At 41.0% G+C, this 21925-nt stretch overlaps 1 protein-coding gene across 8 annotated transcripts in view; it reads right to left on the reverse strand.

The window, feature by feature from the left end:
* The window catches only part of MPDZ (multiple PDZ domain crumbs cell polarity complex component), a 167645-nt gene extending 146683 nt beyond the window's left edge, over positions 1-20962 (reverse strand). For 7 of the 8 annotated variants that reach the window (XM_067744394.1, XM_067744390.1, XM_067744393.1 and 4 more), the window contains exon 1: positions 20824-20962. The gene's annotated coding sequence lies outside the window, so the exon portion shown is untranslated. The remainder of the gene's footprint in view (positions 1-20823) is intronic. The other variant, XM_067744388.1, reaches the window with a different exon arrangement.
* Positions 20963-21925: the final 963 nt, after the last annotated feature.

Raw genomic sequence — 21925 nt, forward strand, 5'->3', positions numbered from 1 at the left:
ACTTATGAAATGGCTTTCATATATCCGTCTTCTTCAACAGAGCATATGTGCTTCACAAACATACACCCATTTTCAAGTAAGAAACCTGAGGCTCAGAAAGATGAAAGTGTTTTCTCCTACATTCAGGAAGCTTGTAAGTAAGAGTGTTAACATTAAAAGCCAATCCCATTCATCAAAGCCAAGTCCTTTTTACCAAATCATAGCTCTGTGCTCTAATACTACTACTACCGGAAAGAAAATAGCTTTTTACCTTCAGATGAAGTAGCCTCAGGCAGAGCTTTCAGAGTTCCCAAGCTGTTTTATAAAGCTCTCTTGAAAAAACACTCTACCATTTTACCAGCTGTGAGATCCTGGGCAAGTCACTTAACTTCTCAGAGCTGCTGCTGTAAAGTGACGTTAACAATAACATATGCAAAGTGCCTGGAAGTAACACGCATATAAAAGCTGCTGCTATTTATTATTTTTGTCTTCTAGTGTCTGCTGTTTCCAATTTGCTATATAACTCCTTAACATGAGTGAAAATTGATCATTTCTGAACTGGGACTTGCAAACTGAACCATGTCTTACCTATGCAGTAAACAAAGCACATGGCTTTAGGCTAGCTTTCCCCCTGCTGAAAACTATCCGTACTTTTTGTACTATTTAGGATCCCCCTCTAAAGTACTTCAAAGAAGTAGAAATGAACCCAAAGAAACTGTAATCCAAAATTCAGCTTAGTCAAAGAACTGACACTTAGAAGTATTAAGTTATCAACCAGAGAAGACAGAGGGAGAGGGGATAGGTTTGGTTTCTGGCAGGACACAGATAAACAAATGGGAGGAAAGAAATAATGAGGTGAGGAAGCTGAAAGGGAAAAGAGACAGAAAGCTGGAGGGCAGCAAAGCGATTGAGAAAACCCTGAGAAAATTCCTTAGCACTCACAAGGCCAAGAGGCAGCGGGGGCTACTAAGGTCACAGATGCCCAGAAGAAGGGAATCATTTCCCCTGCCAAAGTGAAATCGGATCTCAAAGGAAAACCTCGAGCTCATCTCTATCTTCTCTCACCCGCAAACTAGCAAACACAGTAAAACTCAGAACATCTGAGTTACTGTCTTTGTTACTCAGCTGTCAGAATCCCATGAAATAAAAGTATGTGAAAGTGCTTAGAAAATGGGAAGTGATATAGAAGCATTAGGCATTATTTTAACAACAGTATCAGCATCAGAATGGCTGATACTGTTTCTTATCCCTAATTTTAAGAAAATGAACAGCAAAAAATATTATATATACACAGCACTATGTTAGCAAGTTTTAAATAAGTGCTTCCATTTCCCTAGGCATAAGGCACAGGCAGAGTTAGTATGAAGATACTTGCATGGGGCACTTCCATTCTCATACAAATAAATATGCACTTTCACATCTAATTTTGTATTTATAATTCTGCTTTAAGAAAGCCACCCTAAATTCTATAAGCTTTAAGCCCCCCAAATCTGTACTATCTGCCTCTATCACTGAAGCATATGGCAAAACAAAATAAAGAGAGGTACCCAGCTTCTGAGCTCCCAATTTAGTAGAAAACAGTAAGTAATGACACTGCAACAAGATGTGCTAAATTCTGGGAGAGTACAAAGAAATCCAATGCTGTCAGAACGAGTCAGAAAAAAATTGGAGATGTGACAGGTGAACTGTCCTGAAACACATGCAACTTAGGAGAATAGGAGGGACAGCCAGGAGAGGGAATGGCATCTCTTACTAACGCAAGGACATCTGCTAAGGCAATGAAACCAGAGAACTTAATGACAATGGTTCTAAACTACAGGGCTACCACACTAGACAGAAGAGAAGAAAGCACTGTCCCAAGCATAGCTCCCTAGGACTATGCCCTGCAGGGAGATAGCAGTGCATTTTAGATACATGGGGCAGGAGTGGCAGGGAAGAGAGGGGTTACTAAAATCTCTTTTCCAGAAAAGCAATTCTGGCAATAGGCTAAATAATTCACCAAAAATACAAAGAACTAATGGGACGCCCCTGGTGGTCCAGTGGGTAAGACTCCAAACTCCCAGTGCACGGGGCCCAGGTTCAATCCCTGGCCAGGGAACTAGATCCCACATGTTACAACTAAGAAGTCCGCATGCTGCAACTAAAACCCGGTGCAGACAAAAATATATATATATTTTTTTATTTAATTCTTAAAAAAAAAAAGAATAATAGTATAGCCAGATGTTAGGCTGTTAAAACAGCCCAGTCAGGAAATAATGTGAGCCAAGATTAATGCAGTGGCAAGAAAAAACAAAAAGAATTGACACAAATACACTCATTAGAGAGAACTAAAATGATCAATGACCACTAGACATGTGTTGGGGGCAGGCATAATGAGCGAGTGACAGCAACAAAGGTTGACTCTCAATGTTTCTAACCTGGGAAACTAGAAATAATGCAGCATCATTAGCTTAAAGAAAGAAAAATGTCATTTAGAGGAACAGGGCAGAAATGCATACTGGACATACTGAGCTTGAAATATCTATAGAAAATAGGAAATAATAGAACTTAAGTTCCATGAGAGCAGGAACGTTGTTGGGGTTTTTTTTGTTTTTTTTTAAATTGTTGTTGGTTCCTTTTTCTCAGTGGGCTGTCACCAGCCCTAGAAACAGTGGCTGGCCCAAAGTAGGCACTCAGTAAATATTTGCTGAAACGAATGAATTGACTACATATGTGAATCTAAGGAGAAAAGAACTTAGAGATGTAAACTCAGGGAATCACTGGCCTCAAGGTGTTGCTGAAGATAAAGGAGATTAATCAGGGAGAAGGTAGAGATTAACAAGAGAAGAAAACTGAGGTTGGAATCCTGGGAAACATGGACATTTAAAAAGTAGAATCTAATGCGTAAGAATTATTTTAGGGGTAAAAGTCAATTAGAAGTAAGGACTCTTCATGCTTTAACACTCTAAACACATACTACACTCACAAAACTCCCACTCTGGCCAACACGCTAGGCCAGGTTAGTGTTTATTTACCTGACCCTAAATAACGCTTATTTGACATCACTTTGATTGCTATACTAACGTAAAAACAAATTACTTATGGAAGATAACCTTAGTCAGGTCAAGTTAAATATAGAAGATCAAAATATCTTAAACAGACATCAAACAATCACCTATGAGAATAAATTAAAATTTTAGAGAGGACCTTCAAGATGGCAGAGGAGTAAGACATGGAGATCACCTTCCTCCCCATAAATACATCAGAAATACATCTACACGTGGAACAACTCCTACAGAACACCTACTGAACGCTGGCAGAAGACCTCAGACCTCCCAAAAGGCAAGAAAATCCCCACGTACCTGGGTAGGGCAAAAGAAAAAAGAAAACACAGAGACAAAAGAATAGGGACGGGACCTGCACCAGTGGGAGGGAGGTGTGAAGGAGGAAAGGTTCCCACACACTAGGAAGCCCCTTCACAGGTGGAGACTGCGGGTGGTGGAGGGGGAAAGCTTCGGAGCCGCAGAGGAGAGCACAGCAACACGGGTGCGGAGGGCAAAGCGGAGAGATTCCGGCACAGAGGATCGGTGCTGACCGGCACTCACCAGCCCGAGAGGCTTGTCTGCTCACCTGCCGGGGCGGACGGGGGCTGGGAACTGAGGCTCGGGCTTCGGAGGTCGGACCCCAGGGAGAGGACTGGGGTTGGCTGCGTAAACACAGCCTGAAGGGGGCTAGTGCACCACAGCTAGCCAGGAGGGAGTCTGGGAAAAGTCTGGACCTGCCGAAGAGGCAAGAGACCATTGTTTCGGAGAGGGGATTCCTTCCCTGTCTGCACACAGAAAACAGCACCACCTAAAGAAGCTTCAGAGACGGGCCCAAGCTGTGACTATCAGCACTGACACCAGAGACCCGCATGAAATGCTAAGGCTGCTGCTGCCGCCACCAAGAAGCCTGTGTGCAAGCACATGTCACTATCCACACCTCCGCCTTTGCAGCCCGCCACTGCCAGGGTCCCGTGATCCAGGGACAACCTCCCTCGAGAACTAACAGCGTGCCTCTGGCTGGTGCAACGTCATGCTTGCCTCTGCCGCCGCAGGCTCACCGGGCATTCCAATTATAACTATGGTACTGCTCCCTCCCCCCAGCATGAGTGAGCCAGGGCCCCTTAATCAGCCGCTCCTTTAACCCTTTCCTGTCTGGGAGAAGAACAGACACCAGAGGGCAATCTACATGCAGAGGTGGGGCCAAATCCAAAGCTGATCCCCAGGAGCTGTGCAAACAAAGAAGAGAAAGGGAAATTTCCCCCTGCAGCCTCAGAAGCAGAGGATTAAATCTCCAAAATCAACTTCAAGTACCTGCATCTGTGGAATACCTGAATAGACAACGAATCATCCCAAAATTGAGGGGTGGACTTCGGGAGCAACTGCAGACTTGGGGCTTGCTTTCTGCGTTTAGTTTGTTTCTAGTTTTATGTTTATCTTAGTATAGTTATTAGCGCTTGCTATCACTGGTGGATTTGTTTATTGGTTTGGTTGCTCTGTTCTTTTTTTTACTACTTTTAAACTTTTTTATTTTAATAATTATTTTATTTTATTTCTTTTTCTAATTTGTTTTTTCTTTCTTTTTTTCTCCCTTTTCTTCTGAGCCGTGTGGCTGACAGGGTCTTGGTGCTCCAGCCTAGTGTCAGGCCTGAGCCTCTGAGGTGGGACAGGCGAGTTCAGGACATTGGACCACCAGAGACCTCCTGGCCCCTTGTAATATCAATCAGCGAGACTTCTCCCAGACATCTCTGTCTCAATGCTAAGACTCACCTCCACCCAACGGCCAGCAAGCTCCACTGCTGGACGCCAGGAACACACCCCACACGTTAGCAGAGAGGCTGCCTAAAATCATAAGGTCACAGACACCCCAAAACACACCAGCGGATGCAGCCCTGCCCACCAGAAAGACAAGATCCAGCCCCACCCACCAGAACACAGGCACCAGTCCTCTCCATTCGGAAGCCTACACAAGCCACTGAATGAACCTCATCCACTGGGGGCAGACACCAAAAATAAACAGGAACTATGAACTTGCAGCCTGTGAAAAGGAGACCCCAAACACAGTAAGTTAAGCAAAATGAGAAGACAGAGAAATATGCAGCAGATGAAGGAGCAAGGTAGGAACCCACAAGAACAAACGAAGAGAAAAGAGGCAGTCTACCTGAAAAACAATTCAGAGTAATGATAGTAAAGATGATCCAAAATCTTTGAAATAGAATGGAGAAAACACAAGAAACATTTAACTAGGACCTAGAAGAACTAAAGTACAAGCAAACAATGATGAATAACACAGTAAATGAAATGAAAAATTATCTAGGAGTCAATAGCAGAATAACTGAGGCAGAAGAATGGATAAGTGACCTGGAAGAAAAAAGAGTGTAAATAACTACTGAAGAGCAGAATAAAGAAAAAGAATGAAAAGAATTGAGGACAGTCTCAGAGACCTCTGGGACAACATTAAATGCACCAACATTTGAATTATAAGGGTCCCAGAAGAAGAGAAAAAGAAAGGGACTGAGAAAATATTTGAAGACATTATAGTTGAAAACTTCCCTAACATGGGAAAGGAAATAGTCATTCAAGTCCAGGAAGCAAAGAGAGTCCCATACAGGATAAATCCAAGGAGAAACACGCCGAGAAACATATTACTCAAACAATCAAAAATACTCTACCCAGCAAGGATCTCATTCAGATTTGATGGAGAAATTAAAACCCTTACAGACAAGCAAAAGCTAAGAGAATTCAGCACCACCAAACCAGCTTTACAACAAATGCTAAACGAACTTCTCTAGGCAGGAAACACAACAGAAGGAAAAGATCTACAATAACAAACCCAAAACAATTTTAAAAATGGTAATAGGAACATACATATCAATAATTACCTTAAATGTAAATGGAATAAATGCTCCCATCAAAAGACACAGACTGGCTGAATGGATACAAAAACAAGACCCACATATATGCTGTCTACAAGAGACCCACTTCAGACCTACAGACACAAACAGACAGAAAGTGAGGGGATGGAAAATGATATTCCATGCAAATTGAAATCAAAAGAAAGCTGGAGTAGCAATTCTCTTATCAGACAAAATAGGCTTTAAAATAAAGACTATTACAAGAGACAAAGAGGGACACAACATAATGATCAAGGGATCGATCCAAGAAGAAGATATAACAATGGTAAATATTTATGCACCTCAATACATAAGGCAAACAGCCATAACAGGGGAAATCGACAGTAACAAAATAACAGTAGGGGACTTTAATACCCCACTTACACCAGTGGACAGATCATCCAAAATGAAAATAAATAAGAAAACACAAGCTTTAAATGACACATTAGACAAGATGAACTTAATTGATATTTATAGAACATTCCATCCAAAAACAACAAAATACACTTTCTTCTCAAGTGCTCATGGAACATTCTCCAGGAGAGATCACATCTTGGGTTACAAATCAAGCCTTGGTAAATTTAAGAAAATTGAAATCATGTCAAGTATCTTTTCTGACCACAACGCTATGAGACTAGATATCAATTACAGGAAAAAAAACTGCAAAAAATACAAACACATGGAGGCTAAACAATATGCTACTAAATAACCAACAGATCACTGAGGAAATCAAAAAATACCTAGAAACAAATGACAATGAAATCATGATGACCCAGAATCTATGGGATGCAGCAAAAGCAGTTCTAAGAGGGAAGTTTATAGCAATAAAATCCTACCTCAAGAAACAAGAAAAATCTCAAACAACCTAAACTTACACCTAAATCAATTAGAGAAAGAACCAAAAAAACCCAAAGTTAGCAGAAGGAAAGAAATCATAAAGATCAGATCAGAAATAAATGAAAAAGAAACGAAAAAACAACAGCAAAGATCAGTAAGACTAAAAGCTGGTTCTTTCAGAAGGTAAATAATTGATAAACCACTAGCCAGACTCATCAAGAAAAAAAGGGAGAAGACTCAAATCAACAGAATTAGAAATGAAAAAGGAGAAGTAACAAATGACACTGCAGAAATACAAAGAATCATGAGAGATTACTACAAGCAACTACATGCCAATAAAATGGACAACCTGGAAGAAATGGACAAATTCTTAGAAAAGTACAATCTTCCGAGACTAAACCAGGAAGAAATAGAAAATATAAACAGACCAATCACAAGCACTGAAGTTGAGACTGTGATTAAAAATGTTCCAACAAACAAAAGTCCAGGACGAGAAGGCTTCACCAGCAAATTCTATCAAACATTTAGAGAAAAGCTAACACCTATCCTTCTCAAACTCTTCCAAAATATAGCAGAACAAGGAACACTCCCAAACTCATTCTATGAGGCCACCATCACTCTGATACCATAACCAGACAAAGATGTCACAAAAAAAGAAAACTACACACCAATACCACTGATGAACATAGATGCAAAAATCCACAACAAAATACTAGCAAACAGAATCCAACAGCACGTTAAAAGAATCATACACCATGATCAAGTGGGGTTTATCCCAGGAATGCAAGGATTCTTCAGTATACGCAAACCAATCAAGGTGATACACCACATTAACAAACTGAAGGATAAAAACCATATGATAATCTCAACAGCTGCAGAAAAAGCTTTCAACAAAATTCAACACCCATTTATGATAAAAACCCTCCAGAAAGTAGGCACACAGGAAACTTAACTCAACATAACAAAGGCCATACATGAGAAACGCACAGCCAACATCCTTCTCAATGGTGAAAAACTGAAACCATTTCCACTAAGATCAGGAACAAGATAAGGTTCTCCACTCTCACCACTATTATTCAACATAGTTTTGGAAGTTTTAGCCACAGCAATCAGAGAAGAGAAAGAAATAAAAGGAATCCAAATCGGAAAAGAAGTAAAACTGTCACTGTTTGTAGATGACATGATACTATACATAGAGAATCCTGAAGATGCTACCAGAAAACTACCAGAGCGAATCAATGAATTTGGTAAAGTAGCAGGATACAAAACTAATGCACAGAAATCTCTGGCATTCCTATACACTAATGATAAAATATCTGAAAGAGATATTAAGGAGACACTCCCATTTACCACTGAAACAAAAGGAGTAAAATACCTTGGAATAAACCTACCTAAGGAGACAAAAAAACATATATGCAGAAAACTATAAGAAACTGATGAAAGAAATCAGACAATACAAACAGATGGAAAGATATACCATGTTCTTGGATTGGAAGAGTCAACATTGTGAAAATGAGTATACTACGCAAAGCAATCTACAGATTCAATGCAATCCCTATCAAACTACAAATGGCATTTTTCACAGACTAGAACAAAAAATTTCACAGTTTGTATGGAAACACAAAAGACCCCAAATAGCCAAATCAATTTTGAGAAAGGAAACGGAGCTGGAGGAATCAGGCTCCCTGACTTCAGACTATACTATAAAGCTATAGTAATCAAGACAGTATGGTGCTGGCACAAAACAAAATATAAATCAATGGAACAGGATAGAAAGCCTAGAGATAAACCCATGCATATATGGTCACCGTATCTTTAATAAAGGAGGCAAGTACATACAATGGAGAAAAGACAGCCTCTTCAATAAGTGCTGCTGGGATAACTGGGCAGCTACATGTAATAGAATGAAATTAGAATACTCCCTAACACCATACACAAAAATAAACTCAAAATAGATTAAAGACTTAAATGTAAGGCCAGACACTATAAAACTCTTAGAGAAAAACAGAGGCAGAACACTCTATGACATCAATCACAGCAAGATCCTTTTTGACCCACCTCCTAGAGAACTGGAAATAAAAACAAAAATAAACATTTGGGACCTAATGAAACTTAAAAGCTGTTGCACAGCAAAGGACACCATAAACAAGACGAAAAGACAACCCTCAGAATGGGAGAAAATATTTGCAAACGGAGCAACTGACAAAGGATTAATCCCCCAAATATACAAGCAGCTCATGTAGCTCAATATCAAAAAAATAAACAACCCAATCCAAAAATGGGAAGAAGACATAAACAGACATTTCTCCAAGGAGGATATACAGATTTCCAACAAACACATGAAAGGGTGCTCAACATCACTAATCATTAGAGAAATGCAAATCAAAACTACAATGAGGTATCACCTCACACCAGTCAGAATGGCCATCATCAAAAAATCTACACACAATAAATGCTGGAGAGGGTGTGGAGAAAAGGGAACCCTCTTGCACTGTTGGTGGGAATGTAAACTGATACAGCCACTATGGAGCACAGTATGGAGGTTCCTTAAAAAACTAAAAACAGAACTACCATACGACCCAGCAATCCCACTACTGGGCATATACCCTGAGAAAACCATAATTCAAAAAGAGTCATAAACCACAATGTTCACTGCAGCACTATTTACAATAACCAGGACATGGAAGCAACCTAAATGTCCATCAACAGATGAATGGATAAAGATGTGGCACATATATACAATGGAATATTACTCAGCCTTAAAAAGAAACGAAATTGAGTTATTTGTAGTGAGGTGGATGGACCTAGAGTCTGTCATACAGAGTGAAGTAAGTCAGAAAGAGGAAAACAAATACCGTATGCTAACAAATATATATGGAATCTAAAAAAAAAAGGTTCTGAAGAACCTAGGGACAGGACAGGAATAAAGACACAGATGTAGAGAATGGACTTGAGGACACGGGGAGGGCGAAGGGTAAGCTGGGACGAAGTGAGAGAGTGGCATTGGTATATATATATATACACACACACTACCAAATGTAAAATAGATAGCTAGTGGGAAGCAGCCGCATAGCACTGGGAGATCAGCTCAGTGCTTTGTGTCTACCTAGAGGGGTGGGATAGGGAGGGTGGGAGGGAGACGCAAGAGGGAGGCGATATGGGGATATATGTATATGTATAGCTGATTCACTTTGTTATATAGCAGAAACTAACACAACATTGTAAAGCAATTATACTCCAATAAAGATATTTTAAAAAAACAAAGAAAAAAGCTGACCTTATAATAGGATAATAATAAAATGACACTGTAGAAAAATATTACTTTAAAAGTTAAAGAGCCATATAAAAAATTTTTTTTAATTCCAGTGGAATCAAAAATACTCCAGCAAGCTCCACGATGAAATAATATCTACATACACGGAGGAGAATACATCTAAAAAATATAAATCAGCCATGATGCTCTCTTATTTACCTCCACACTAAACCAAAACAAATTCACCTCTGGATCTTCCATTAACTGAATATGCAAACGTTCAAGAAGAAATTAAAATTTCTTCACAGTAATAAAAGTAGTGTTTTTCATAATCTGTACTAAAGACTCATTAGAGAGAACTCTGTATCCCTCTGAAAGCAAAGAGGTGTCACTGTCTAAATCAGCTGATAAGCTCATCAAGCAGTGGTAGTGTACACTCCTGAGAATACAATGAGGAAAGTCAGCCAAAGACATAACAACTTATATCGTGCTGGCAAGATTCCACGTTGCTCAGAGAAGGGAAAATTATTTAAAGAAGTCTGAATTAATATGAATCTACCCAAACACAAACCTTACCCACGTAAGATAAATAAGCATGGACCAATTCAATCTCCTAATTACTAATTCAGAGATAACTTTAATAGGCTACACTATTTAGTCACCCTATGTAAGTCTATAGGACTCACTAAGGCCATCTTGACCACTTGGTACTTCGCCTCTGAAAACAATTTAAAAGGTCTCATTCTCTTTCAATAAACATGACTATTTGCTTCTTAATTAACACATCTACTATTTAACTACATGCATTAACTGTATTTTACTATGGTACTCAAAGGACTGTTAAAATTAAGATTATAAACCAACTTTTACTTTTGTAATAATCCAGACAGCACATCTGCTTTAAATGGTGTTGCTGCTTTGGGGTTTGTGTTTTTTTTATTGTTTAGCCACTCAATTTCAATCAAGTGATCAGAGAGTAGAGACAAACACAAAAATGTTAAAAATGGCCTGAAAAACCTGAATGACCCCAGTAAGAATAACATGTTTTCATAATATAATGACCATCCTTTCTCCAATTCTTGGTATGTCTGATGATCTTAGGTGTAACATATAATGAATGGCAATTATGTGTATAATTCAGGTGCCAAATTACTCCTTTGTTATCCAAATCACTATAGGACTGTCACATAAAGTTGTCATAAGAAGTGACCAATAAATCTACCAAAAATTATAAGAACTACCAAAAATATGCACGTGGGTCAGGAGAATTAGGCAAGCAATCTGGAAATACAGTTTTGGGCTCAATATTGAAACTGACTTCACAAGGTAGTATACAAAAGCTTGTGGAAAACCTCAACGCTCACGTGACTTTAAAAAAATTAATCACCTGATATTTTCAAAAATTTGAAAAATTTCAATCTCCCTATTTTACAATTGCCAGGGTTTTTTTTTTTAATAAAATATGATTTACATATTTTTGAACTTCATGTAAACATTAAATAAGGGTACTTAAATTTTATGTTGATCCAAAAGGGGCATGAATTTAAGAAGACTGAATAAAACTGTCAAATACAAGAGTCTGACACAACATAGTTGAATCCAAGCACAAGTACACTACAAGGCAATGGATGAAGTATAGGAGAATTCTAAAACTATTTCAAAAACTCTGAATGCTATATCCATAAAATGAACTATTTCTCAGTAATAAACAGTAATAAACCACGAGTACAGGCAACAAGGATGAATCCTAAAATACATGGTGAAGCAGTCAGACAAAAAGAACACACTATGATTCCATTTATTTAAAGCTCTAGAGAATGCAAACTATAGTGACAAAAAGCAGATCAGTGGTTACTTTGAGATAGGGAAGTAGGAGAGGCAAGAAAGGATTACAAAGGAGCGTGAGGAAAATCTGCGGGGGATGGATATGTGCACTGTCTTGACTGCGAGGCTGGTTTCACAAGGGTCCAAATTCAACAAACTGTACACTTTCAATATGTGCAGTTCATCATATGTGAACTATAAATTATACCTCAGTAAAATACTTAAACAAGCCCTCTCCCCTCCCTGAGAGAAGGGGGAAGCCTAAACGTCCTGAGTTTAGCACCCAACAGATGTTCACTGAACTTAATAGCACTGCCTAGGGGGCAATAATCCAGGCCCGGGGGCTATTAATATAGATAGATATATGTATATATGTACATTCTGCGAAGTTTATTGTATAAAGAGACATTCCAGTGCTGTACTTTTCTCAACCGGAACAGGATGACTACATTCACTAGTCCCAGGAAAACCGTGAATGTGGTAGAAAGGAGGGAGAGGGTGTCAGGCAAAACTCCACTGAATCCTATAGTTGAGGCCCCTCCAGTGCTACAGCAGGAAATAAATGTTGCCCAGAGGCAGACTTCATGCCTGACTTATTAAAATGAAATACTCTTGCAAGACTGGGGGAAGAAAATGGGAACATCTGGTCTAAACCTTCTTTAACTTTATCCAGTAATGCCTTAGACAAACAGGACCTGTTTGGGAGGGGTGCTTAGCAAAATATAAGAGAAGCTGAGCATACCTTGTATAGATCAGAGAAGATCTTTTAAACTGTAAAATAATCTTTAATATTTATGGTTCTGTCATCACAGTTTTGTTAGTGTAGTGATGTCTTATAAGCACAGGATAACAGACTCCCATGACCATTTTCTTCAGCGTGTTCCCTGAAGCAAGGCATGCTAGGGACCACCTAATTATCAATACATAATGTAAAGTTATTGCAAAATTAACTATAGGTCTATGGAACATTTAATTTTTAAGCCCAGATCAAGAATTACAAATGCATTCTCCACTGGTGTCCTGTGTGCCATATGGTAGTTAGGCATATTATACCTCCTCAAAGAGTCAAGAGACATTGGTTCAAACAGGTGCAATTAATGTCAGTTCAAACATATGGACGTTTAATAATCTCAAATCATTTTATCCTCACTGAGAGAAAGGGCAATTACTGAAAACTACTGACCAATGGCTGTACTTGTTCATTTGTATATCAAAATAAGTTAAGCATTCTCGTTTCACAAAATACTTGTTTTCTTTGGGGAGGGATAGTACCTAGGTGACAGAATTGCAGCTAAGTTTTTCTGTTTCTTTGCAGTTGTTTATGTTGTGTGTGTGTGTGTGTGTATATATATATATATATATATATGTATGTATGTATTTTGTTTTGTTTTGTTTTGCGGTACGTGGGCCTGTCACTGTTGTGGCCTCTCCCGTTGCGGAGCACAGGCTCCGGACGTGCAGGCTCAACAGCCATGGCTCACGGGCCCAGCCGCTCCACGGCATGTAAGATCTTCCCGGACCGGGGCACGAACCCGTGTCCCCTGCATCGGCAGGTGGACCCTCAACCACCGCACCACCAGGGAAGCTCATGTTGTCCATATTTTTTAAACGTGCTTTTTTATCATCAAAAAAAGTTACTAAAAGAAAGAATTACCTTATGTATTTTACTATAACTATAGTTTTAAAACATAAGCAATAGAGTAAATGAAAAGTATCCCAGGGGCTTCCCTCGTGGCGCAGTGGTTGAGAGTCCGCCTGCCGATGCAGGGGACACGGGTTCGTGCCCCGGTCCGGGAAGATCCCACATGCCGCGGAGCGGCTGGGCCCGTGAGCCATGGTCGCTGAGCCTGCGCGTCCGGAGCCTGTGCACCGCAACGGGAGAGGCCACAACAGTGAGAGGCCCACGTACCCCCCCCCAAAAAAAAAAAAGTATCCCAAAAGGTATTCATACTATCAACATTAAATCATCAACACAAACTAAATAGGTTTTTCCTTGAGTTTTTGTTGTCCAGTAGTTGATGTTTCTGTCTTTTCCTTTCTTACCAGTGTTTTCTCTTTCACTTTCCCCTCCTGCATTTAGTTATGGCACCCTAGATCCGGAGGTAGAGTGGTTTACAAGAAAATAACAATGAATGTTGATTTTGCAGATCTAAATAAAGCCAACAGGAGGATAAAGACAAGAATTCCCTCGACCAAACAAATTTAACCACCACAGGCAAGAAGAAAAAAAGCAAGAATTTAAGCCTTGTTTTACCTTTTTTTTTTTAAACTCAGCTGTCCAAATTTGGAAGAACTGCTTTAACACTGCTCTAACAAATATAATTTCAACGCTTCAAAAAGTTTTTTGTTACTTTATGATATATAGGATATGAATTACTTTTTAAATTATATTTTTCCAAAAAGGGGAAGATATTTCTGGGGAAAAAAGACTATGCCAAATATCTGACCATAAAACATGCATAGGATATACACACAGTTTTTAGGTCAATATAATTTAAATTATAAATTTTACTGTTTTAATCACACTCCAAAACCATCGTGAGATGTTTACAACACTAATATTTCATCTTTGCTAATTTAATGTTTTACTCATTTTGTGAGAGATAGAAGAAATATTTTAAGAAAATTGATGCTTTTATGAAATGCTTAAAAAGAAAACGAATGCTCTGTCTACAAAAAGGAAGGGCCAATTTTCCAGTGAACACCAGAAGAAAGAAAACAAGTGGCCTCAGGCCAAAGATAAAATAACTTTTTCCTCACATAGTAGTTTCCCTTTCTTTCCAAACATCAAATTACCACAATACAGCTTAGGCATACCACCACAATAGCCTCCTACAGGACCTCCCTCCCTTACCCTGAAGCCAGTCCAATTCTTCAAGGTCTCACCAGTTTACAACCTACAGTTTGTGAGAGCCTTACAGTCTCTGTAAGAATTTATGAATTGTTTCCTCCCCAAAGTCATATGTTGAAGTCCTAACCCCCAATACCTCAGAATATGACTATATTTGGAGAGAGGGTCTTTAAAGAGGTAAATAAGGTTAAATGAGGTCACTGGGGTAGGCCCTTAATCCATCTACAAGTTGCCAGCAAGGAACCCAATGTTGATGTCTAACTTCTTTAATCACTGTAACTTTTACTACATGTAAAACCTTTTTGTTCTTTCCTCTGTGTGTCTATTTTTCCAACTAAGACAGTAAGCTTCCAACAGTATTTATTTGGTGTTCTCCCCAGTGCCTAACCCAATTCAACATACCTCCTAATCCATCTATTACCATCTACTCAATGAATAACTACCTCAGATCTTCTTGGCAAGTGTTTCACAGGAAGGCAATGGTATCAGTTTTCTCTATCTAGAAATAGTTCATCTCCTTATTCTTATTCACCCATGTGGAACCCCACTATAATTATTTAATTATAGTACATTAACTTTATCATATTAAACATCATTTCCCAACTGTATTTATAGTGATGCTCTTTTAAGCAGGAAACTAATTTACAAGAAAAAATAATACCTTTCTTGTTATAAATATGGGGTTGATAATGTATGTAACAATGTAACAATATCAAATGAATTCCTACTTTAGGCCAAACGTGTTTTAAGAGCACATATAACTGTTTGGGAAATATAACTGGTGATATTATCATCATTCACATGCACCATCAAGCAGTTCTGAATTCTACAGGAAGTTGTTTGCTTCTTTACTCTGAATCATAGAAGCTTTTGCTGATAGATGTGTCATTTGCTCTAGCATATATAGGGACATTTCCAACCCAAGACGTCAACCCTGCCCGAAGATATTTTGTGAAAAGCACAGTGTACTTTGTGCGTATTATAAATATACAAAAGGGAACCCACCTGCAACTCAACCTGAATCAAGTCTATTAATCTGCTCTTAACTCAGGACAGTATCTTCCAGGCAACTGTTACTCCCCAGCTTCTAAATCCCTTAATCTGAAATGGGTCCATTTCTTTGTTTGTAAAGCAGAGCCTCTCCACCACATCAACTAAAGGCTAAAGGCCTGATCAATGCAAAATTACATTTCAAGGATTTCCATCAATGTCTCCAAGCACCAAGCCTTGCACAGATACAGTAAACTCTGGGGAGAGTCTCTACTCCCTCATCATATATATGCATTTAAAAGATAAATGAACTACACCAAGAAAATCCTAAAGATGCCACCAGAAAACTACTACAGTTAATCAATGAATTTGTAAAGTAGCAAGATACAAAATTAATGCACAGAAATCTCTTGCACTCCTATACACTAATGATGAAAAATCTGAAAGAGAAATCAAGGAAACACTCCCATTTACCACTGCAACAAAAAGAATAAAATACCTAGGAATAAACCTACCTAAGGAGTCAAAAGACCTATATGCAGAAAACTGTAAGACACTGATGAAAGAAATCAAAGACAATACAAACAGATGAAAAGATATATCATTTTCTTGGACTGGAAGAACCAACATTGTGAAAATGACTATATTACCCAAAGCAATCTACAGATTCAGTGCAATCCCTATCAAATTACCAATGGCATTTTTCACAGAACTAGAACCAAAAAAACTTACAATTTGTATGGAAACACTAAGACACTGATAGCCAAAGCAATCTTGAGAAAGAAAAACAGAGCTGAAGGAACGAGGCTCCCTGACTTCAGACTATGCTACAAAGCTACCGTAATAATCAAGACAGTATGGTACTGGCACAAAAACAGAAAGATAGATCAATGGAATGGGACAGAAAGCCCAGAGATAAATCTGCACACATATGGTCACCTTACCTTTGACAAAAGAGGCAAGAATACACAATGGAGAAAAGACAGACTCTTCAGTAAGTGCTGCTGGGAAAACTGGACACCTACATGTAAAAGAATGAAATTAGAACACTCCCTAACACCACACACAAAAATAAACTCAAAATGGATTAAAGATCTAAATGTAAGGCCAGACACTATAAAACTCTTAGAGGAAAAAATAGGCAGAACACTCTATGACATCAATCACAGCAAGATCCTTTTTGACCCACCTCCTAGAGAAATGGGAATAAAAACAAAAATAAACATTTGGGACCTAATGAAACTTCAAAGCTTTTGCACAGCAAAGGAAACCATAAACAAGATGAAAAGACAACCCTTAGAATGGGAGAAAATATCTGCAAACGAAGCAACTGACAAAGAATTAATCCCCAAAATATACAAGCAGCTCATGGAGCTCAGTATCAAAAAAACAAACAACCCAATCGAAAAATGGGCAGAAGACCTAAACAGACGTTTCTCCAAGGAGGATATACAGTTTTCCAACAAACACATGAAAGGATGCTCAACATCACTAATCATTAGAGAAATGCAAATCAAAACTACAATGAGGTATCACCTCACACCAGTCAGAATGGCCATCATCAGAAAATCTACAAACAATAAATGCTGGAGAGGGTGTGGAGAAAAGGGAACCCTCTTGCACTGTTGGTGGCAATGTAAACTGATACAGCCACTATGGAGAACGGTATGGAGGTTCCTTAAAAAACTAAAAACAGAACTACCATACGACCCAGCAATCCCACTACTGGGCATATACCTGGAGAAAAACATAATTCAAAAAGATACACATACCCCAGTGTTCACTGCAACACTGTTTACAATAGCCAGGACATGGAAGCAACCTAAATGTCCATCGACAGATGAATGGATAAAAATGTGGCACATATATACAATGGAATGTTACTCAGCCATAAAAAGGAATGAAATTGAGTTATTTGTGGTTAGGTGGATGGACCTAGAGTCTGTCATACAGAGTGAAGTAAGTCAGAAAGAGAAAAACAAATATCATATGCTAACGCACATATATGGAATCTTAAAAAAACGGTACTGATGAACCTAGTGGCAGGGCAGCAATAAAGACGCAGATGTAAAGAAAGGACTTGACACAGCAGGGGAAGGGGAAGCTGGGATGAAGTGAGAGAGCAGCACTGACATACATACACTACCAAAAATAAAATAGATAGCTAGTGAGAAGCAGCTGCAAAACACGGGGAGATCTGCTCGATGCTTTGTGATGAACTAGAGGGCTGGGATAGGGAGAGTGGGAGGGAGGCTCAAGAGGGGATATGGGGATATATGTATACTCATAGCTGACTTACTTTTTTATACAGTAGAAACTAACACAACATTGTAAAGCAATTATACTCCAATAAAGATATACAAAAAAAAGTATCTGAGATGCAAAGAGAACTTCAGCCGCCAAACAGGGCATTGTATATATGATAGGAATTTGGAGTACAATAAAAACTGACATACATCTGTCCCCTAGCAACAACAGTCAGGGGGCTCACGTGATGAAATGAAGGAGTGTGTTAAATGGAGAAAGGAAACCAGAAACAAGAGAGGGGAAAAGAAATACTGAAAGGAGCCAAGGAAAAGGAGAGAACACAAGTAAGAATTATGGTATGCATCTGAGCAATCTAGTAGTAATGTGTTGAGACAAACTTCATCAATTGTTTTGTTTTTGCAAATGACGTAGGCAAGACGAGTGATGAAGAGTCAAGGGGCTCCCCAAACTAGCTCTGCCTAAGTGACAACCTGCCTGTGGAAAGGAACTTATGACAACCCCTAACCCCTGCCTCTGTCGAGCTAAATAAGCAGAACTATAATTCTCAAAGCTGCTCAGGTAACAGAGCAGCTAGAAGTCACCAGAACTCACTGCAGAGCACCCTGAGATACAGCTGTATATTGAACTTAAAATAGCTAAATATATAATTTCTGCTAATCACAAACCCCACTTCAGCCTAGATTCTTAAAAAGATACCAAAAGGTTAAGAAAACTTTTTGAGAGTGAAACATGGAAATGAGAAATCCAACACATTAATTTGTCTGCCTACTGGGGAACAGTCTGCCAATTCGCAGAACACCAGAAACAGGGCCTAAAAGGCAGTGGAATTAAACAATATGCTCATTACATGAGGGAGTATGTAAGCAATACTTTTGAAGCCTAGTCTTGATTGGCAACTATTTCTGTAGAGTAAGACAGTAAATTTTTCAGACTTTGAAGGCTCTCCATCTCTGTCTCAACTATGCAACTACTCAAATCTGCCACTGCTGCTGCGAAAGCAGCCACAAACAGCAAGAAAGAATCACAGACAATAAGAATGAGAGTGGCTGTGCATCAATAAAACTATGTGCACTGACATTTGATCTTCATATATTTTTCACATGTCATGAAATATTCTTCTTTTGATTTTGTTTTTCAACCATTAAAAAATGTACACATCATCCCTAGCTCTTAAACCGTAGAGAAAAAAACAGGCTGCAGTAGACAGATTTGGCCCTTGGCCCTTAAGTTTACAGACCTCTGCTTTTAAGGACCCTAATGTGAACTCTGAAATGGGAGGGGGGAGTGAGGGGGCAGTGAGGGATAGAGTCCAGTCTAGATAAACTTGGCCCATCTGTAAACTAGCCCATCAGCAAGCAGGGAATCTGGGCATCCCAGACAAGATTATTCCCACCACCCTCTAAACCCTCTCAGCTCCTCCCTCAGGCAAAGGCACAGGTGCACTGCATTAGAATTCAAGCCAAGAAACTTCCAAGTTTTGTTGGGTTTTAAATGCAGTTATTTACCTAAATTCTACCGGGGCTAAAGCACATATTTTACAAATTTAGATGATGCGACTCCTACAAAAAGTTCATTGTAGTTCCCTATACCCAAATGCAACATGTAACCCTGAAACCCACTCCATCACTTCATGAATGTTTCAGATTAGGTGTTACTTATTCTGTTAAAGGCAACCTAAATGAGGAATGCCTACGGAAACACAAACGGGATGTTTACGCCACAGCTGTCCAACAAGGCTGGATGACAAGAGTCTGGCCACTTTTCAGATTATTCCCCTCTCGACACCAAAAGAATTTGGAGAGTCTTCCTTCTAGGTTGGTGAAGTCAAGGTCCTCTTATCTGATGACACCTCTGAAACACTAGCCGCCACCCGCACCCACTCCGCCCAAGACCCGCAGCGTCCAAACCCGGATTCCGCCCCAGCAGAGCAACCTCGGCAGCCCCAGCTGCTGAGATGGACGGAGACTTCCCACCGGCCCCTCCCGCCCCCTCCCCCTCTCCGCAGTCCCAGCATGAATTTCCACGCGATCGGCAGGAAAGAATAGCCCAGGCTTTGTGCCTCTGCAAAAGAACGCAGCAAGAATTTACACCATCACCACCGCTGACACACACACACACACACACACACACACACACACACACACACACACACACACACACACACACACACACACACACACACACACACACACACACACACACACTTCGGAACAGCGCTTCCCTACAAACATCCGGCATCCCGGGGCTGCGAAACTGCGGACAAAGGCGCCCCATCGCCGCGGGGTGGGGGGATAAAAGGGGAGGCGGGAGCAAAACACTCCCACCAACGCGGACAGCTGACGAAAGGGCACTGGCGTCTGGGAGAGGGATGAAAAGTGGGGGCGGATACCAGTGAGCCGCGCGCTCTGGGTGTCCCGCAGCCGAGGCGAGAGGCGCCAGTCTGGGGGCGCGTCTCCCCACCCCCACGTAACGATAGAGTGGGCGTCCGACCCGGGGCGCGGCCACCGCAGCAGACAGCAACAGGCTCCCGCGCCCCGCTGCGCCCGGCCCGCGTGCCAGGCCCGGGGTCCGCCTCCTCAGCACCCTTACTATGCCCCTCCTGGCGAACAAAAAGACGAAACTTTTCAACCTCTTAGAATCAACAAGAGCAAAAGGAGGGGAGAAGTGGCTGAAAGAACCGGAACGACCGCTTGGGGACCCGGCGAGTCGCAAAGGAAACTTCCAGACCCCATCATTTTCAACAATCAGAGGAGCAGCTGCTTCCCGGTAGCGCCGGGCCGCGCAGGGTGGGCCGCCCGCCCGCCCCGCGAGCCGAGCCCCGGGCGGCCGCGCACCTTCCCGGCCGGTGCGCGCGCAGGGCACGGGGGCGCGCTCAGGCCTCCTGGCCCGGGCCCCGGCGCTGCTTACCCTGCTCGCGGCAGCCGCCGCCGGCGGGAACGCGAAAGGAACGGAGGGTTGGAGAGCTGGGGTCGCCGGGGACACTGGGAGCCTCGCCTCGCCCACGCTCGCTCTCTTCTGTCCTGAAGTAACGTCCCGGCGAGGAGCTTCGGGAGGAACGCGCACTAACGCTCCCACTCGACCGAGAAACTTAATCCTGCCCGGCCGCCGGCGGCCCGACGCCAGCCTCGCGCTCCGCCGCGCCCCCTCCCCCTGCGCGCGCCGCACTTGCGCCGACCGGGGCTGCCGCGGAGGCGGCTGCGGCGGCTGGGCCCGGGCTGCCAGGGCTGCGTGACGCCTTCGGCCGGCGGGGCGGCTGGCGCGCCTCGGCCAATCAGGGGGCGCGGCCCAGCCGGCAGGCCCCGGGGTTTAAACTAGCTCCGCGGGCGCTCGGCTGGGGATGTGGGGAGTGGGTTCCGCACGGTTGCTGGAGAAAAGCCCCCTTAAATGTCAAGGTCAAATAAAAAAGAAGCATTAATTTGGACAAGTCTGTCCCATGCAACGTTTAGGATATACACTAAAAAATTCTTTGTTTATCTGAAATTCGGATTTACCTGGGCAGCCTGTATTTTTATTTGCTGAATCTGGTAACCTGCGGGAACCGGTAGCCTCTATTTCTAGTTTTGAGAACTTTTTTTTTTTTTTTTTTTAATGCGGATTGCTCTCTGGTAGCTCATTAAAGTGATGAGAAGCACTTTAATGAGGATGCTTGGGGGCGGGGCTAATCTAACTTTCTAGAAAGTAACTTTTAGCGCATCAATGTCCATTCTCAGACAGATGATCCAACTAAAAAACAAACAAACAAAAAGTGGAGGAAGGGTTCAGAAATACACGGTGCCAGGAAAAACATACTCATTTCTATTCTGTGCCATTTAAGATTTTCTTTCTGATATTCTCAATTCCCTGAGTCCCAGGAATATTCTCTGGGGAGGAAAATTGCTCCCTTTTTCAATACATAAGTCTAATATTAAAGTATACATCAAAGGATACTCAGAAGCCCAATTAAAATATTTAAAGAATTTATTTTAATATCCTGAATTAAAGGTCTGTTTTTCTTTAGCAGACTTGTAAA

This window comes from Pseudorca crassidens, chromosome 7, assembly GCF_039906515.1.
Source record: "Pseudorca crassidens isolate mPseCra1 chromosome 7, mPseCra1.hap1, whole genome shotgun sequence".
NCBI lineage: Eukaryota > Metazoa > Chordata > Mammalia > Artiodactyla > Delphinidae > Pseudorca > Pseudorca crassidens.